Source organism: Pleurodeles waltl, unplaced genomic scaffold (genome assembly GCF_031143425.1).
Source record: "Pleurodeles waltl isolate 20211129_DDA unplaced genomic scaffold, aPleWal1.hap1.20221129 scaffold_39, whole genome shotgun sequence".
NCBI classification, from domain to species: Eukaryota; Metazoa; Chordata; class Amphibia; order Caudata; family Salamandridae; genus Pleurodeles; species Pleurodeles waltl.
The window spans coordinates 5,341,220-5,359,332 of NW_027150097.1; the positions used below are offsets into that span (position 1 = coordinate 5,341,220).

At 44.9% G+C, this 18,113-nt stretch overlaps 5 non-coding genes across 5 annotated transcripts; all 5 read right to left on the minus strand.

The window, feature by feature from the left end:
• Positions 1 to 1,109: 1,109 nt before the first annotated feature.
• On the minus strand, positions 1,110 to 1,181 carry TRNAE-UUC (transfer RNA glutamic acid (anticodon UUC)). Its single transcript has one exon. It is a non-coding gene; the product is annotated as a tRNA-Glu (tRNA).
• Positions 1,182 to 5,723: 4,542 nt separating this feature from the next.
• TRNAE-UUC (transfer RNA glutamic acid (anticodon UUC)) lies at positions 5,724 to 5,795 on the minus strand. The gene has a single exon. It is a non-coding gene; the product is annotated as a tRNA-Glu (tRNA).
• Positions 5,796 to 8,025: 2,230 nt separating this feature from the next.
• TRNAK-UUU (transfer RNA lysine (anticodon UUU)) lies at positions 8,026 to 8,097 on the minus strand. The gene has a single exon. It is a non-coding gene; the product is annotated as a tRNA-Lys (tRNA).
• A 4,543-nt stretch (positions 8,098 to 12,640) lies between these two features.
• On the minus strand, positions 12,641 to 12,712 carry TRNAE-UUC (transfer RNA glutamic acid (anticodon UUC)). The gene has a single exon. It is a non-coding gene; the product is annotated as a tRNA-Glu (tRNA).
• Positions 12,713 to 14,953: 2,241 nt separating this feature from the next.
• Positions 14,954 to 15,025, minus strand: TRNAE-UUC (transfer RNA glutamic acid (anticodon UUC)). The gene has a single exon. It is a non-coding gene; the product is annotated as a tRNA-Glu (tRNA).
• Between the last annotated feature and the right edge of the window lie 3,088 nt (positions 15,026 to 18,113).

The following is an 18,113-nucleotide window of genomic DNA, read 5'->3' on the forward strand; positions in this document are numbered from 1 at the left end:
CCACCCTAGTTTGAAGGACCAGAGTACGAATGTCCCAGGGCACAGGAAGTACACAGTCCTCATTGATACAACTGTGGCCCAGTAACTTCTGACTGCCCTTTGACCCCACAGACTGGCACATATATGTCATCAGACTATAGCACCGTGGTACATATGCACACATGTGCATGTACACGTCAGCCAGTTTTTTATTCATTTATGTGCTAATACTGTTCAGCATCAGGATGTGATGTCGAAGGAGAAAGGTGGAGAGCGCCGAAGTCTCTGGTATTTCAAGACAAAACTAGAGACCTTTTCACACTCATATACTGCTCCAGGCAGATCTTCCACTGCAAATGCAAGTCATATGAGACCAGCTGAAAACTGTTTATTTTTGGGTACTTGCTTTAGTCAAAGGTTACCATTTGCAACTCACAAAAAAAAATCAAAGGGCAATTTCATACATTAACACTTTGGTAAAGTCGTTCTTTCACACCGTACATTTCCGTAGGTTTCTCTCTCCTTGTAAGTTATCCGGTGTGAAGGCCACGTGGAGTCAGGTCCACACTGTGCATCTTACTGTTGTATAGCCAGAGTAGAGAGGTGTCGACACAGACACAGGACGTAGACAACACCTGTGTGTAGCATCACGTGCCATTGGTTGCAAAATGTGGACACTGCAAACAGCAGCTGCAATATCACAGATGATATAAAACACATAAAGTGCTCAAGTCTTATACTAGAAACAACACAGCAGGGGAATCATGTCATAAAACAAATGATGAACCCACAGTATGGACGGGGCAGGTAATAAAATGCGAATTTCCCATGGTGGGACCACAGTCAATTGCTGCCTTCTTTTCTCCGTGCCCTGGTCTCATTATATAATCTGTACTTTTTGTTGTGCAATAAAAGAAAAACAAGGAATAACCCTTCATAGAATTAATGTACAGGTCAAGGGCTGGGGAGAGAGGGCAGTAGATTTGGGGGTCGGTGTAAACCTCTGACGGCATTAGATGGAAGCAGAAGACAAAGCAAGTGACATTTATTAAGACTTTAGGTGCATTTAGGTTTATAGAAAAAAACTGAGAAAGATTAAAATGTCTGAGTAGTGAAGAAAAAAAATGGATTTCCTATACCGGGAGTCGAACCCGGGCCACCTGGGTGAAAACCAGGAATCCTAACCGCTAGACCATATGGGAACTGTGACCTCTTCATACAGCTCAGTGTATGTGAGGTGTCTCCCAAGGTCACACTGCATTCCGTACACTGAGAGTTATATTGTTCTTCTCAGTAGTACACAATAAATTGGGGTAACAGACACCTCACTTCTGACAAAAGAGAAGGAATGACCAGAAATCATCATTTCTGCCACAACCTGTCAGGTCTCATTATTTACAACCTTAGAACTTCTACACATACACAGAGCCCAGGACACGGAGGACAGCAGCAGTCCCTGCATTGACTATTACTAACCCCTCCCCTTGAGCCAGACAAAGCCACGCCCCTCCCCCAGGACACCCCTTGACTCCTGGGTTTCCTCACCAGACTGATGGCCCCACAGACCCCTCTCCAGTTATCTTCCAGCTGCTTCCTTGACGACACTCCCCTGCACCTGTCATAGGCTCCAGGCTGCCCTCCTGGGGCTCGAGTTATACTCCTTCTCTATCTACCTATCTACTAACAGCACCGACTTCAATCCTGACACTGGATTGGTTCACACAAAGAAGAAGCAGCTCAGAAGTAGTCTGGGTTGTTCCCAGGTACCTGCATCTTCACAGAGTGACCGCCAGGGGGCAACACAGCCAAAGCACTCACAGCCCACAAGCTTACGAATCATCAATTGGATGTCAGCAGCCTTGTCAGAGGCGCAGAGACTAGTAATTCCACAGTATTTTGGGACAGCAGAGGAAGAAGCAAGTGCTGAGCTGAAGTGGTCACTGCTGTTTTGTCACAACACCAGACATATGTTCTTAAAAGCATGTAAGCGCACATTCTTAGGCATTCTCGGTCGTCTTCTCCCTTTCTCACATTATACCAATTGTATACACCAGAATGGAGAAAAGTTAAAATATAAGGTACTAGGAATATGCGCCAAAGGTAGGCAAATTAAACATTTCAAGTACAAATATTACCATATTTATTGATGTAAAATGTAAACAAGTTAGACTGAAAATATGTGTGTGTGTTTACAAAGGATGTCTAAAGTGTATGCTGTGAGGTCAGGTTGCAGTTCACTACTTGCACTTGCGCCTTTCACAAGTGTGAGTACCCAGTTACACTAATGTCTGCTCTGACTTGTTATTCTGAGAGTCATGTGCTAAAGGGGGGCTTCCACCCTAGTTTGAAGGACCAGAGTACGAATGCCCCAGGGCACAGGAAGTACACAGTCCTCATTGATACAACTGTGGCCCAGTAACTTCTGACTGCCCTTTGACCCCACTGACTGGCACATATATGTCATCAGACTATAGCACCGTGGTACATATGCACACATGTGCATGTACACGTCAGCCAGTTTTTTATTCATTTATGTGCTAATACTGTTCAGCATCAGGATGTGATGTCGAAGGAGAAAGGTGGAGAGCGCCGAAGTCTCTGGTATTTCAAGACAAAACTAGAGACCTTTTCACACTCATATACTGCTCCAGGCAGATCTTCCACTGCAAATGCAAGTCATATGAGTCCAGCTGAAAACTGTTTATTTTTGGGTACTTGCTTTAGTCAAAGGTTACCATTTGCAACTCACAAAAAAAAAGCAAAGGGCAATTTCATACATTAACACTTTGGTAAAGTCGTTCTTTCACACCGTACATTTCCGTAAGTTTCTCTCTCCTTGTAAGTTATCCGGTGTGAAGGCCGCGTGGAGTCAGGTCCACACTGTGCATCTTACTGTTGTGTAGCCAGAGTAGAGAGGTGTCCACACAGACACAGGACGTAGACAACACCTGTGTGTAGCATCACGTGCCATTGGTTGCAAAATGTGGACACTGCAAACAGCAGCTGCAATATCACAGATGATATAAAACACATAAAGTGCTCAAGTCTTATACTAGAAACAACACAGCAGGGGAATCATGTCATAAAACAAATGATGAACCCACAGTATGGACGGGGCAGGTAATAAAATGCGAATTTCCCATGGTGGGACCACAGTCAATTGCTGCCTTCTTTTCTCCGTGCCCTGGTCTCATTATATAATCTGTACTTTTTGTTGTGCAATAAAAGAAAAACAAGGAATAACCCTTCATAGTATTAATGTACAGGTCAAGGGCTATGGAGAGAGGGCAGTAGATTTGGGGGTCGGTGTAAACCTCTGACGGCATTAGATGGAAGCAGAAGACAAAGCAAGTGACATTTATTAAGACTTTAGGTGCATTTAGGTTTATAGAAAAAAACTGAGAAAGATTAAAATGTCTGAGTAGTGAAAAAAAAAATGGATTTCCCATACCGGGAGTCGAACCCAGACTGCCTGGGTGAAAACCAGGAATCCTAACCGGTAGACCATATGGGAACTGTGACCTCTTCATACAGCTCAGTGTATGTGAGGTGTCTCCCAAGGTCACACTGCATTCCGTACACTGAGAGTTATATTGTTCTTCTCAGTAGTACACAATCAATTGGGGTAACAGACACCTCACTTCTGACAAAAGAGAAGGAATGACCAGAAGTCATCATTTCTGCCACAACCTGTCAGTCCTCATTATTTACAACCTTAGAACTTCTACACATACACAGAGCCCAGGACACGGAGGACAGCAGCAGTCCCTGCATTGACTATTACTAACCCCTCCCCTTGAGCCAGACAAAGCCACGCCCCTCCCCCAGGACACCCCTTGACTCCTGGGTTTCCTCACCAGACTGATGGCCCCACAGACCCCTCTCCAGTTATCTTCCAGCTGCTTCCTTGACGACACTCCCCTGCAGCTGTCATAGGCTCCAGGCTGCCCTCCTGGGGCTCGAGTTATACTCCTTCTCTATCTACTAACAGCACCGACTCCAGTCCTGACACTGGATTGGTTCACACAAAGAAGAAGCAGCTCAGAAGTAGTCTGGGTTGTTCCCAGGTACCTGTATCTTCACAGAGTCACCGCCAGGGGGCAGCACAGCCAAAGCACTCACAGCCCACAAGCTTACGAATCATCAATTGGATGTCAGCAGCCTTGTCAGAGGCGCAGAGACTAGTAATTCCACAGTATTTTGAGACAGCAGAGGAAGAAGCAAGTGCTGAGCTGAAGTGGTCACTGCTGTTTTGTCACAACACCAGACATATGTTCTTAAAAGCATGTAAGCGCACATTCTTAGGCATTCACGGTCGTCTTCTCCCTTTCTGACATTATACCAATTGTATACACCCGAATGGAGAAAAGTTAAAATATAAGGTACTAGGAATATGCGCCAAAGGTAGGCAAATTAAACATTTCAAGTACAAATATTACCATATTTATTGATGTAAAATGTAAACAAGTTAGACTGAAAATATGTGTGTGTGTTTACAAAGGATGTCTAAAGTGTATGCTGTGAGGTCAGGTTGCAGTTCACTACTTGCACTTGCGCCTTTCACAAGTGTGAGTACCCAGTTACACTAATGTCTGCTCTGACTTGTTATTCTGAGAGTCATGTGCTAAAGGGGGGCTTCCACCCTAGTTTGAAGGACCAGAGTACGAATGCCCCAGGGCACAGGAAGTACACAGTCCTCATTGATACAACTGGGGCCCAGTAACTTCTGACTGCCCTTTGACCCCACAGACTGGCACATATATGTCATCAGACTATAGCACCGTGGTACATATGCACACATGTGCATGTACACGTCAGCCAGTTTTTTATTCATTTATGTGCTAATACTGTTCAGCATCAGGATGTGATGTCGAAGGAGAAAGGTGGAGAGCGCCGAAGTCTCTGGTATTTCAAGACAAAACTAGAGACCTTTTCACACTCATATACTGCTCCAGGCAGATCTTCCACTGCAAATGCAAGTCATATGAGTCCAACTGAAAACTGTTTATTTTTGGGTACTTGCTTTAGTCAAAGGTTACCATTTGCAACTCATAAAAAAAAAGCAAAGGGCAATTTCATACATTAACACTTTGGTAAAGTCGTTCTTTCACACCTTACATTTCCGTAAGTTTCTCTCTCCTTGTAAGTTATCCGGTGTGAAGGCCGCGTGGAGTCAGGTCCACACTGTGCATCTTACTGTTGTGTAGCCAGAGTAGAGAGGTGTCCACACAGACACAGGACGTAGACAACACCTGTGTGTAGCATCACGTGCCATTGGTTGCAAAATGTGGACACTGCAAACAGCAGCTGCAATATCACAGATGATATAAAACACATAAAGTGCTCAAGTCTTATACTAGAAACAACACAGCAGGGGAATCATGTCATAAAACAAATGATGAACCCACAGTATGGACGGGGCAGGTAATAAAATGAGAATTTCCCATTGTGGGACCACAGTCAATTGCTGCCTTCTTCTCTGTGCCCCGGTCTCATTATATAATCTGTACTTTTTGTTGTGCAATAAAAGAAAAACAAGGAATAACCCTTCATAGTATTAATGTACAGGTCAAGGGCTGGGGAGAGAGGGCAGTAGATTTGGGGGTCGGTGTAAACCTCTGACGGCATTAGATGGAAGCAGAAGACAAAGCAAGTGACATTTATTAAGACTTTAGGTGCATTTAGGTTTATAGAAAAAAACTGAGAAAGATTAAAATGTCTGAGTAGTGGGAAAAAAAATGGACTTCCCATACCGGGAGTCGAACCCGGGCCGCCTGGGTGAAAACCAGGAATCCTAACCGCTAGACCATATGGGAACTGTGACCTCTTCATACAGCTCAGTGTATGTGAGGTGTCTCCCAAGGTCACAGTGCATTCCGTACACTGAGAGTTATATTGTTCTTCTCAGTAGTACACAATCAATTGGGGTAACAGACACCTCACTTCTGACAAAAGAGAAGGAATGACCAGAAGTCACCATTTCTGCCACAACCTGTCAGGTCTCATTATTTACAACCTTAGAACTTCTACACATACACAGAGCCCAGGACATGGAGGACAGCAGCAGTCCCTGCATTGACTATTACTAACCCCTCCCCTTGAGCCAGACAAAGCCACACCCCTCCCCCAGGACACCCCTTGACTCCTGGGTTTCCTCACCAGACTGATGGCCCCACAGACCCCTCTCCAGTTATCTTCCAGCTGCTTCCTTGACAACACTCCCCTGCACCTGTCACAGGCTCCAGGCTGCCCTCCTGGGGCTCGAGTTATACTCCTTCTCTATCTACTAACAGCACCGACTCCAGTCCTGACACTGGATTGGTTCACACAAAGAAGAAGCAGCTCAGAAGTAGTCTGGGTTGTTCCCAGGTACCTGCATCTTCACAGAGTGACCGCCAGGGGGCAGCACAGCCAAAGCACTCACAGCCCACAAGCTTACGAATCATCAATTGGATGTCAGCAGCCTTGTCAGAGGCGCAGAGACTAGTAATTCCACAGTATTTTGGGACAGCAGAGGAAGAAGCAAGTGCTGAGCTGAAGTGGTCACTGCTGTTTTGTCACAACACCAGACATATGTTCTTAAAAGCATGTAAGCGCACATTCTTAGGCATTCTCGGTCGTCTTCTCCCTTTCTGACATTATACCAATTGTATACACCCGAATGGAGAAAAGTTAAAATATAAGGTACTAGGAATATGCGCCAAAGGTAGGCAAATTAAACATTTCAAGTACAAATATTACCATATTTATTGATGTAAAATGTAAACAAGTTAGACTGAAAATATGTGTGTGTGTTTACAAAGGATGTCTAAAGTGTATGCTGTGAGGTCAGGTTGCAGTTCACTACTTGCACTTGCGCCTTTCACAAGTGTGAGTACCCAGTTACACTAATGTCTGCTCTGACTTGTTATTCTGAGAGTCATGTGCTAAAGGGGGGCTTCCACCCTAGTTTGAAGGACCAGAGTACGAATGCCCCAGGGCACAGGAAGTACACAGTCCTCATTGATACAACTGTGGCCCAGTAACTTCTGACTGCCCTTTGACCCCACAGACTGGCACATATATGTCATCAGACTACAGCACTGTGGTACATATGCACACATGTGCATGTACACGTCAGCCAGTTTTTTATTCATTTATGTGCTAATACTGTTCAGCATCAGGATGTGATGTCGAAGGAGAAAGGTGGAGAGCGCCGAAGTCTCTGGTATTTCAAGACAAAACTAGAGACCTTTTCACACTCATATACTGCTCCAGGCAGATCTTCCACTGCAAATGCAAGTCATATGAGTCCAGCTGAAAACTGTTTATTTTTGGGTACTTGCTTTAGTCAAAGGTTACCATTTGCAACTCACAAAAAAAAAGCAAAGGGCAATTTCATACATTAACACTTTGGTAAAGTCGTTCTTTCACACCGTACATTTCCGTAAGTTTCTCTCTCCTTGTAAGTTATCCAGTGTGAAGGCTGCGTGGAGTCAGGTCCACACTGTGCATCTTACTGTTGTGTAGCCAGAGTAGAGAGGTGTCCACACAGACACAGGACGTAGACAACACCTGTGTGTAGCATCACGTGCCATTGGTTGCAAAATGTGGACACTGCAAACAGCAGCTGCAATATCACAGATGATATAAAACACATAAAGTGCTCAAGTCTTATACTAGAAACAACACAGCAGGGGAATCATGTCATAAAACAAATGATGAACCCACAGTATGGACGGGCAGGTAATAAAATGCGAATTTCCCATGGTGGGACCACAGTCAATTGCTGCCTTCTTTTCTCCGTGCCCTGGTCTCATTATATAATCTGTACTTTTTGTTGTGCAATAAAAGAAAAACAAGGAATAACCCTTCATAGTTTTAATGTACAGGTCAAGGCCTGGGGAGAGAGGGCAGTAGATTTGGGGGACGGTGTAAACCTCTGACGGCATTAGATGGAAGCAGAAGACAAAGCAAGTGACATTTATTAAGACTTTAGGTGCATTTAGGTTTATAGAAAAAAACTGAGAAAGATTAAAATGTCTGAGTAGTGAAAAGAAAATGGATTTCCCATACCGGGAGTCGAACCCGGGCCGCCTGGGTAAAAACCAGGAATCCTAACCGCTAGACCATATGGGAACTGTGACCTCTTCATACAGCTCAGTGTATGTGAGGTGTCTCCCAAGGTCACACTGCATTCCGTACACTGAGAGTTATATTGTTCTTCTCAGTAGTACACAATCAATTGGGGTAACAGACACCTCACTTCTGACAAAAGAGAAGGAATGACCAGAAATCATCATTTCTGCCACAACCTGTCAGGTCTCATTATTTACAACCTTAGAACTTCTACACATACACAGAGCCCAGGACACGGAGGACAGCAGCAGTCCCTGCATTGACTATTACTAATCCCCTCCCCTTGAGCCAGACAAAGCCACGCCCCTCCCCCAGGACACCCCTTGACTCCTGGGTTTCCTCACCAGACTGATGGCCCCACAGACCCCTCTCCAGTTATCTTCCAGCTGCTTCCTTGACGACACTCCCCTGCACCTGTCATAGGCTCCAGGCTGCCCTCCTGGGGCTCGAGTTATACTCCTTCTCTATCTATCTATCTACTAACAGCACCGACTCCAGTCCTGACACTGGATTGGTTCACACAAAGAAGAAGCAGCTCAGAAGTAGTCTGGGTTGTTCCCAGGTACCTGCATCTTCACAGAGTGACCGCCAGGGGGCAGCACAGCCAAAGCACTCACAGCCCACAAGCCTACGAATCATCAATTGGATGTCAGCAGCCTTGTCAGAGGCGCAGAGACTAGTAATTCCACAGTATTTTGGGACAGCAGAGGAAGAAGCAAGTGCTGAGCTGAAGTGGTCACTGCTGTTTTGTCACAACACCAGACATATGTTCTTAAAAGCATGTAAGCGCACATTCTTAGGCATTCTCGGTCGTCTTCTCCCTTTCTGACATTATACCAATTGTATACACCCGAATGGAGAAAAGTTAAAATATAAGGTACTAGGAATATGCGCCAAAGGTAGGCAAATTAAACATTTCAAGTACAAATATTACCATATTTATTGATGTAAAATGTAAACAAGTTAGACTGAAAATATGTGTGTGTGTTTACAAAGGAAGTCTAAAGTGTATGCTGTGAGGTCAGGTTGCAGTTCACTACTTGCACTTGCGCCTTTCACAAGCGTGAGTACCCAGTTACACTAATGTCTGCTCTGACTTGTTATTCTGAGAGTCATGTGCTAAAGGGGGGCTTCCACCCTAGTTTGAAGGACCAGAGTACGAATGCCCCAGGGCACAGGAAGTACACAGTCCTCATTGATACAACTGTGGCCCAGTAACTTCTGACTGCCCTTTGACCCCACAGACTGGCACATATATGTCATCAGACTATAGCACCGTGGTACATATGCACACATGTGCATGTACACGTCAGCCAGTTTTTTATTCATTTATGTGCTAATACTGTTCAGCATCAGGATGTGATGTCGAAGGAGAAAGGTGGAGAGCGCCGAAGTCTCTGGTATTTCAAGACAAAACTAGAGACCTTTTCACACTCATATACTGCTCCAGGCAGATCTTCCACTGCAAATGCAAGTCATATGAGTCCAGCTGAAAACTGTTTATTTTTGGGTACTTGCTTTAGTCAAAGGTTACCATTTGCAACTCACAAAAAAAAAGCAAAGGGCAATTTCATACATTAACACTTTGGTAAAGTCGTTCTTTCACACCGTGCATTTCCGTAAGTTTCTCTCTCCTTGTAAGTTATCCGGTGTGAAGGCCACGTGGAGTCAGGTCCACACTGTGCATCTTACTGTTGTGTAGCCAGAGTAGAGAGGTGTCCACACAGACACAGGACGTAGACAACACCTGTGTGTAGCATCACGTGCCATTGGTTGCAAAATGTGGACACTGCAAACAGCAGCTGCAATATCACAGATGATATAAAACACATAAAGTGCTCAAGTCTGATACTAGAAACAACACAGCAGGGGAATCATGTCATAAAACAAATGATGAACCCACAGTATGGACGGGGCAGGTAATAAAATGCGAATTTCCCATGGTGGGACCACAGTCAATTGCTGCCTTCTTTTCTCCGTGCCCTGGTCTCATTATATAATCTGTACTTTTTGTTGTGCAATAAAAGAAAAACAAGGAATAACCCTTCATAGTATTAATGTACAGGTCAAGGGCTGGGGAGAGAGGGCAGTAGATTTGGGGGTCGGTGTAAACCTCTGACGGCATTAGATGGAAGCAGAAGACAAAGCAAGTGACATTTATTAAGACTTTAGGTGCATTTAGGTTTATAGAAAAAAACTGAGAAAGATTAAAATGTCTGAGTAGTGAAAAAAAAAATGGATTTCCCATACCGGGAGTCGAACCCGGGCTGCCTGGGTGAAAACCAGGAATCCTAACCGGTAGACCATATGGAAACTGTGACCTCTTCATACAGCTCAGTGTATGTGAGGTGTCTCCCAAGGTCACACTGCATTCCGTACACTGAGAGTTATATTGTTCTTCTCAGTAGTACACAATCAATTGGGGTAACAGACACCTCACTTCTGACAAAAGAGAAGGAATGACCAGAAGTCATCATTTCTGCCACAATCTGTCAGGTCTCATTATTTACAACCTTAGAACTTCTACACATACACAGAGCCCAGGACACGGAGGACAGCAGCAGTCCCTGCATTGACTATTACTAACCCCTCCCCTTGAGCCAGACAAAGCCACGCCCCTCCCCCAGGACACCCCTTGACTCCTGGGTTTCCTCACCAGACTGATGGCCCCACAGACCCCTCTCCAGTTATCTTCCAGCTGCTTCCTTGACGACACTCCCCTGCAGCTGTCATAGGCTCCAGGCTGCCCTCCTGGGGCTCGAGTTATACTCCTTCTCTATCTACTAACAGCACCGACTCCAGTCCTGACACTGGATTGGTTCACACAAAGAAGAAGCAGCTCAGAAGTAGTCTGGGTTGTTCCCAGGTACCTGCATCTTCACAGAGTGACCGCCAGGGGGCAGCACAGCCAAAGCACTCACAGCCCACAAGCTTACGAATCATCAATTGGATGTCAGCAGCCTTGTCAGAGGCGCAGAGACTAGTAATTCCACAGTATTTTGGGACAGCAGAGGAAGAAGCAAGTGCTGAGCTGAAGTGGTCACTGCTGTTTTGTCACAACACCAGACATATGTTCTTAAAAGCATGTAAGCGCACATTCTTAGGCATTCTCGGTCGTCTTCTCCCTTTCTCACATTATACCAATTGTATACACCCGAATGGAGAAAAGTTAAAATATAAGGTACTAGGAATATGCGCCAAAGGTAGGCAAATTAAACATTTCAAGTACAAATATTACCATATTTATTGATGTAAAGAGTAAACAAGTTAGACTGAAAATATGTGTGTGTGTTTACAAAGGATGTCTAAAGTGTATGCTGTGAGGTCAGGTTGCAGTTCACTACTTGCACTTGCGCCTTTCACAAGTGTGAGTACCCAGTTACACTAATGTCTGCTCTGACTTGTTATTCTGAGAGTCATGTGCTAAAGGGGGGCTTCCACCCTAGTTTGAAGGACCAGAGTACGAATGCCCCAGGGCACAGGAAGTACACAGTCCTCATTGATACAACTGTGGCCCAGTAACTTCTGACTGCCCTTTGACCCCACTGACTGGCACATATATGTCATCAGACTATAGCACCGTGGTACATATGCACACATGTGCATGTACACGTCAGCCAGTTTTTTATTCATTTATGTGCTAATACTGTTCAGCATCAGGATGTGATGTCGAAGGAGAAAGGTGGAGAGCGCCGAAGTCTCTGGTATTTCCAGACAAAACTAGGACCTTTTCACACTCATATACTGCTCCAGGCAGATCTTCCACTGCAAATGCAAGTCATATGAGTCCAGCTGAAAACTGTTTATTTTTGGGTACTTGCTTTAGTCAAAGGTTACCATTTGCAACTCACAAAAAAAAAGCAAAGGGCAATTTCATACATTAACACTTTGGTAAAGTCGTTCTTTCACACCGTACATTTCCGTAAGTTTCTCTCTCCTTGTAAGTTATCCGGTGTGAAGGCCGCGTGGAGTCAGGTCCACACTGTGCATCTTACTGTTGTGTAGCCAGAGTAGAGAGGTGTCCACACAGACACAGGACGTAGACAACACCTGTGTGTAGCATCACGTGCCATTGGTTGCAAACTGTGGACACTGCAAACAGCAGCTGCAATATCACAGATGATATAAAACACATAAAGTGCTCAAGTCTTATACTAGAAACAACACAGCAGGGGAATCATGTCATAAAACAAATGATGAACCCACAGTATGGACAGGGCAGGTAATAAAATGCGAATTTCCCATGGTGGGACCACAGTCAATTGCTGCCTTCTTTTCTCCGTGCCCTGGTCTCATTATATAATCTGTACTTTTTGTTGTGCAATAAAAGAAAAACAAGGAATAACCCTTCATAGTATTAATGTACAGGTCAAGGGCTGGGGAGAGAGGGCAGTAGATTTGGGGGTCGGTGTAAACTTCTGACGGCATTAGATGGAAGCAGAAGACAAAGCAAGTGACATTTATTAAGACTTTAGGTGCATTTAGGTTTATAGAAAAAAACTGAGAAAGATTAAAATGTCTGAGTAGTGAAAAAAAAATGGATTTCCCATACCGGGAGTCGAACCCGGGCCACCTGGGTGAAAACCAGGAATCCTAACCGCTAGACCATATGGGAACTGTGACCTCTTCATACAGCTCAGTGTATGTGAGGTGTCTCCCAAGGTCACACTGCATTCCGTACACTGAGAGTTATATTGTTCTTCTCAGTAGTACACAATCAATTGGGGTAACAGACACCTCACTTCTGACAAAAGAGAAGGAATGACCAGAAGTCATCATTTCTGCCACAACCTGTCAGGTCTCATTATTTACAACCTTAGAACTTCTACACATACACAGAGCCCAGGACACGGAGGACAGCAGCAGTCCCTGCATTGACTATTACTAACCCCTCCCCTTGAGCCAGACAAAGCCACGCCCCTCCCCCAGGACACCCCTTGACTCCTGGGTTTCCTCACCAGACTGATGGCCCCACAGACCCCTCTCCAGTTATCTTCCAGCTGCTTCCTTGACGACACTCCCCTGCACCTGTCATAGGCTCCAGGCTGCCCTCCTGGGGCTCGAGTTATACTCCTTCTCTATCTACCTATCTACTAACAGCACCGACTCCAGTCCTGACACTGGATTGGTTCACACAAAGAAGAAGCAGCTCAGAAGTAGTCTGGGTTGTTCCCAGGTACCTGCATCTTCACAGAGTGACCGCCAGGGGGCAGCACAGCCAAAGCACTCACAGCCCACAAGCCTACGAATCATCAATTGGATGTCAGCAGCCTTGTCAGAGGCGCAGAGACTAGTAATTCCACAGTATTTTGGGACAGCAGAGGAAGAAGCAAGTGCTGAGCTGAAGTGGTCACTGCTGTTTTGTCACAACACCAGACATATGTTCTTAAAAGCATGTAAGCGCACATTCTTAGGCATTCTCGGTCGTCTTCTCCCTTTCTGACATTATACCAATTGTATACACCCGAATGGAGAAAAGTTCAAATATAAGGTACTAGGAATAAGCGCCAAAGGTAGGCAAATTAAACATTTCAAGTACAAATATTACCATATTTATTGATGTAAAATGTAAACAAGTTAGACTGAAAATATGTGTGTGTGTTTACAAAGGAAGTCTAAAGTGTATGCTGTGAGGTCAGGTTGCAGTTCACTACTTGCACTTGCGCCTTTCACAAGTGTGAGAACCCAGTTACACTAATGTCTGCTCTGACTTGTTATTCTGAGAGTCATGTGCTAAAGGGGGGCTTCCACCCTAGTTTGAAGGACCAGAGTACGAATGTCCCAGGGCACAGGAAGTACACAGTCCTCATTGATACAACTGTGGCCCAGTAACTTCTGACTGCCCTTTGACCCCACAGACTGGCACATATATGTCATCAGACTATAGCACCGTGGTACATATGCACACATGTGCATGTACACGTCAGCCAGTTTTTTATTCATTTATGTGCTAATACTGTTCAGCATCAGGATGTGATGTCGAAGGAGAAAGGTGGAGAGCGCCGAAGTCTCTGGTATTTCAAGACAAAACTAGAGACCTTTTCACACTCATATACTGCTCCAGGCAGATCTTCCACTGCAAATGCAAGTCATATGAGACCAGCTGAAAACTGTTTATTTTTGGGTACTTGCTTTAGTCAAAGGTTACCATTTGCAACTCACAAAAAAAAATCAAAGGGCAATTTCATACATTAACACTTTGGTAAAGTCGTTCTTTCACACCGTACATTTCCGTAGGTTTCTCTCTCCTTGTAAGTTATCCGGTGTGAAGGCCACGTGGAGTCAGGTCCACACTGTGCATCTTACTGTTGTATAGCCAGAGTAGAGAGGTGTCGACACAGACACAGGACGTAGACAACACCTGTGTGTAGCATCACGTGCCATTGGTTGCAAAATGTGGACACTGCAAACAGCAGCTGCAATATCACAGATGATATAAAACACATAAAGTGCTCAAGTCTTATACTAGAAACAACACAGCAGGGGAATCATGTCATAAAACAAATGATGAACCCACAGTATGGACGGGGCAGGTAATAAAATGCGAATTTCCCATGGTGGGACCACAGTCAATTGCTGCCTTCTTTTCTCCGTGCCCTGGTCTCATTATATAATCTGTACTTTTTGTTGTGCAATAAAAGAAAAACAAGGAATAACCCTTCATAGAATTAATGTACAGGTCAAGGGCTGGGGAGAGAGGGCAGTAGATTTGGGGGTCGGTGTAAACCTCTAACGGCATTAGATGGAAGCAGAAGACAAAGCAAGTGACATTTATTAAGACTTTAGGTGCATTTAGGTTTATAGAAAAAAACTGAGAAAGATTAAAATGTCTGAGTAGTGAAGAAAAAAAATGGATTTCCTATACCGGGAGTCGAACCCGGGCCACCTGGGTGAAAACCAGGAATCCTAACCCCTAGACCATATGGGAACTGTGACCTCTTCATACAGCTCAGTGTATGTGAGGTGTCTCCCAAGGTCACACTGCATTCCGTACACTGAGAGTTATATTGTTCTTCTCAGTAGTACACAATAAATTGGGGTAACAGACACCTCACTTCTGACAAAAGAGAAGGAATGACCAGAAATCATCATTTCTGCCACAACCTGTCAGGTCTCATTATTTACAACCTTAGAACTTCTACACATACACAGAGCCCAGGACACGGAGGACAGCAGCAGTCCCTGCATTGACTATTACTAACCCCTCCCCTTGAGCCAGACAAAGCCACGCCCCTCCCCCAGGACACCCCTTGACTCCTGGGTTTCCTCACCAGACTGATGGCCCCACAGACCCCTCTCCAGTTATCTTCCAGCTGCTTCCTTGACGACACTCCCCTGCACCTGTCATAGGCTCCAGGCTGCCCTCCTGGGGCTCGAGTTATACTCCTTCTCTATCTACCTATCTACTAACAGCACCGACTCCAGTCCTGACACTGGATTGGTTCACACAAAGAAGAAGCAGCTCAGAAGTAGTCTGGGTTGTTCCCAGGTACCTGCATCTTCACAGAGTGACCGCCAGGGGGCAACACAGCCAAAGCACTCACAGCCCACAAGCTTACGAATCATCAATTGGATGTCAGCAGCCTTGTCAGAGGCGCAGAGACTAGTAATTCCACAGTATTTTGGGACAGCAGAGGAAGAAGCAAGTGCTGAGCTGAAGTGGTCACTGCTGTTTTGTCACAACACCAGACATATGTTCTTAAAAGCATGTAAGCGCACATTCTTAGGCATTCTCGGTCGTCTTCTCCCTTTCTCACATTATACCAATTGTATACACCAGAATGGAGAAAAGTTAAAATATAAGGTACTAGGAATATGCGCCAAAGGTAGGCAAATTAAACATTTCAAGTACAAATATTACCATATTTATTGATGTAAAATGTAAACAAGTTAGACTGAAAATATGTGTGTGTGTTTACAAAGGATGTCTAAAGTGTATGCTGTGAGGTCAGGTTGCAGTTCACTACTTGCACTTGCGCCTTTCACAAGTGTGAGTACCCAGTTACACTAATGTCTGCTCTGACTTGTTATTCTGAGAGTCATGTGCTAAAGGGGGGCTTCCACCCTAGTTTGAAGGACCAGAGTACGAATGCCCCAGGGCACAGGAAGTACACAGTCCTCATTGATACAACTGTGGCCCAGTAACTTCTGACTGCCCTTTGACCCCACTGACTGGCACATATATGTCATCAGACTATAGCACCGTGGTACATATGCACACATGTGCATGTACACGTCACCCAGTTTTTTATTCATTTATGTGCTAATACTGTTCAGCATCAGGATGTGATGTCGAAGGAGAAAGGTGGAGAGCGCCGAAGTCTCTGGTATTTCAAGACAAAACTAGAGACCTTTTCACACTCATATACTGCTCCAGGCAGATCTTCCACTGCAAATGCAAGTCATATGAGTCCAGCTGAAAACTGTTTATTTTTGGGTACTTGCTTTAGTCAAAGGTTACCATTTGCAACTCACAAAAAAAAAGCAAAGGGCAATTTCATACATTAACACTTTGGTAAAGTCGTTCTTTCACACCGTACATTTCCGTAAGTTTCTCTCTCCTTGTAAGTTATCCGGTGTGAAGGCCGCGTGGAGTCAGGTCCACACTGTGCATCTTACTGTTGTGTAGCCAGAGTAGAGAGGTGTCCACACAGACACAGGACGTAGACAACACCTGTGTGTAGCATCACGTGCCATTGGTTGCAAAATGTGGACACTGCAAACAGCAGCTGCAATATCACAGATGATATAAAACACATAAAGTGCTCAAGTCTTATACTAGAAACAACACAGCAGGGGAATCATGTCATAAAACAAATGATGAACCCACAGTATGGACGGGGCAGGTAATAAAATGCGAATTTCCCATGGTGGGACCACAGTCAATTGCTGCCTTCTTTTCTCCGTGCCCTGGTCTCATTATATAATCTGTACTTTTTGTTGTGCAATAAAAGAAAAACAAGGAATAACCCTTCATAGTATTAATGTACAGGTCAAGGGCTATGGAGAGAGGGCAGTAGATTTGGGGGTCGGTGTAAACCTCTGACGGCATTAGATGGAAGCAGAAGACAAAGCAAGTGACATTTATTAAGACTTTAGGTGCATTTAGGTTTATAGAAAAAAACTGAGAAAGATTAAAATGTCTGAGTAGTGAAAAAAAAAATGGATTTCCCATACCGGGAGTCGAACCCAGACTGCCTGGGTGAAAACCAGGAATCCTAACCGGTAGACCATATGGGAACTGTCACCTCTTCATACAGCTCAGTGTATGTGAGGTGTCTCCCAAGGTCACACTGCATTCCGTACACTGAGAGTTATATTGTTCTTCTCAGTAGTACACAATCAATTGGGGTAACAGACACCTCACTTCTGACAAAAGAGAAGGAATGACCAGAAGTCATCATTTCTGCCACAACCTGTCAGTCCTCATTATTTACAACCTTAGAACTTCTACACATACACAGAGCCCAGGACACGGAGGACAGCAGCAGTCCCTGCATTGACTATTACTAACCCCTCCCCTTGAGCCAGACAAAGCCACGCCCCTCCCCCAGGACACCCCTTGACTCCTGGGTTTCCTCACCAGACTGATGGCCCCACAGACCCCTCTCCAGTTATCTTCCAGCTGCTTCCTTGACGACACTCCCCTGCAGCTGTCATAGGCTCCAGGCTGCCCTCCTGGGGCTCGAGTTATACTCCTTCTCTATCTACTAACAGCACCGACTCCAGTCCTGACACTGGATTGGTTCACACAAAGAAGAAGCAGCTCAGAAGTAGTCTGGGTTGTTCCCAGGTACCTGTATCTTCACAGAGTCACCGCCAGGGGGCAGCACAGCCAAAGCACTCACAGCCCACAAGCTTACGAATCATCAATTGGATGTCAGCAGCCTTGTCAGAGGCGCAGAGACTAGTAATTCCACAGTATTTTGAGACAGCAGAGGAAGAAGCAAGTGCTGAGCTGAAGTGGTCACTGCTGTTTTGTCACAACACCAGACATATGTTCTTAAAAGCATGTA